The sequence below is a fragment of the Penaeus chinensis genome, chromosome 7 (assembly GCF_019202785.1).
Source record: "Penaeus chinensis breed Huanghai No. 1 chromosome 7, ASM1920278v2, whole genome shotgun sequence".
NCBI lineage: Eukaryota > Metazoa > Arthropoda > Malacostraca > Decapoda > Penaeidae > Penaeus > Penaeus chinensis.
Window position 1 is genome coordinate 10,447,979 of NC_061825.1, and position 2,500 is coordinate 10,450,478.

Sequence of the window (2,500 nt, forward strand, 5' to 3'; positions counted from 1 at the left end):
TCGCTTTTGCTTTCCTTTCAACATTCTCTCCATAGCAAAACCCATTCTGTCTCTCCTTCCTCTTTTCGTAAAACATCCCCCTTATCTTCCTCTCCTCTTGACATGTCTTCTTCCTCCCGATTCAGCCTTTTTCCAACACTTCCTCTTCCTCTTTCTTCTTTTCTTCCCTGCTCCCTCTCCCGTGATCTTCCGGCCCTCTCCACCTCCCCCTCCAGGACCTCCTCTAGGGCCTCTTCTGACTCCCCCCCCCCAGCCCCAACCCCTCCGCGGTCTTTTCATACCCCTCTTCCCCTTGCCAACGGCTTCCCTACCCCCTTTGCACCCCTTCTCTCCCTCTCTCTTACCTACGACCTCCCTTCTTCCCCTCCCCGCCCCACCCTTTCCTGTCCCCACTCACCCTCCTCCCCCTTTCTTTCTTTCCCCACGCCACCCTTCTCCTACCCTCCCACCTCTCCACTCCCTCCCTCCCTCCCTCCTCCCTTCTCTTCCCCTTCCGCCTCCTCCCGACGCCTCCCCACCGCCTCCCCGCCTCCTCTCAGTCACCCAGAGTCACGTAGTCAGTCTTGACAAGAGAGGAAAACATACTGTGTTTCAGCGGTGATGTGCACTTTCTCTCGCGTATGAATTTGCGGAGGATGCCTGTCGTGGAAGCCCAGGTTCCTGTGAATTTATGTACATACAGATGCCCTTCGTGGGTAATTTCCTGGAGTTACTGCAAAGTGTGAGGATCTTTTTGGCTTTACTTTTCTGACTCGAGCTCTCTTTCTCTGCCTCTCTCTTTCCCTCTCTCTCTCTTTCTGTCTCTCTTTCTTTTTGTCTGTCTCTCTCTCTCTTGGTCTCTCTCTCTCTCTCTCTCTCTCTCTCTCTCTCTCTCTCTCTCTCTCTCTCTCTCTCTCTCTCTCTCTCTCTCTCTCTCTCTCTCCCTCTTTCTCTCTCTCCTTAGCTTTTTATTTGTTTGTCGCTTTGGTTTGGAGTTATTCCAACTGTTTTTGTTTTTTTTCGTTGTGATCAATAACATGTTTTATTTTAGCTTTCGTTTGTTTGTTGGTTGTTGGTGTTTAGTTATTCTCTTGGTTTGTTTACCTTTCCGTTCTAACTGTTTTTTTTTCTTTTTTAATCCGTTTCTGCTTTTTTTTTTTATAATATTGTTTGATTTTGTACAGTGATGTCCATTACCAACAACTACTTAACAATAACGTATGAAGAGCACTAAATTTAACACTACATAAAGCGTTATCCAACATGCCAACTCAGGGACATGAGTTTGTGCTCATTTACTGAAGAAGCATAGCAAGCCAGTTCATTGTATATGAGAGAAGTGTTTATATATACTTTGTGCTCATGGAATTTCAATGTTTGATATGGTAATGCAACTTTGTACATTTTCTTTTTTTCTAATAAACTCTCTCACTCTCTATATATATATCTATCTATCTATCTAACTGTCTGTCTATCTATCTCTTTCTCTTTCTATCTCTCTCTCTCTCTCTCTCTCTCTCTCTCTCTCTCTCTCTCTCTCTCTCTCTCTCTCTCTCTCTCTCTCTCCACTAAACTATTATCTACACCCCTTTATTAGCATTTATTGTGTCCGTCCAACAGAACAAACATAACAGAATAACTTTCAGCTGTCCGCCTATAAGATCAACCCTCTACATTCCAACGTTTTTGCTTGGAGGTGCTCACGCAGTAACTTAACACAAAACCTGATCCTCATACCTTAAAAAGTAATTAATCGCCCTCAAGCTTCAAAAAAAACGTCAATAGCTCACCAACCTTACCATGTTTATCAGGAAGCTTATGCTTACCAATGACGCAAATTCGTCTTTTTTTGTGTATTAGTTTTGACCGCCTGTTGCAGATGTGTCACAACCCCCTCTCCCCCCCTCCCCCCTCGTCTACCAGTCTGTACCAAGAACGGGGCCCCTTAATACATGTGCCGCCAATACGCTGATATCAAATTCCAACAGCGTAACAGCACGGGGTCGGGTATGTAAACTCCGCTCGTAATGTGATGCAACATCCACGGATACCGTCCAGAATTGTTCAATAACCAGATGTCTGTGCTGTTATTCGGTGAACCGTTGTGAACATAAAACAAAAGAATGATGATCTCAGCGGTACTGTTGGGAGACAAGGAACGGTGTGTTTGTTTACCTGAGAATGCTTGTGCTTGTTTGTTTGTTTGTTTTGATTTTGGATTTGGTTTACATTTAATTGAATGTCTGTGTGCGGTTGAGTTTGTGTGTGTGTGTGTGTGTGTGTGTATGCGTGTGTGTGTGTGTGTGTGTGTGTGTGTGTGTATGTGTGTGTGTGTGTGTGTTTGTGCGCGCGCGTGTGTGTGTGTGTGGTTTTGTACATTATTTTATTCCATTTTCTTTTCTTTTTATTTGTTTTTATTTATTCTTCCTTCTTCTTTTGTACCTGCATGTCTTATAAGATTTTTGTGCGTGTATAATATATAAAGAAAATAAAATTTATAGCATAATTTCTCCGAATAACG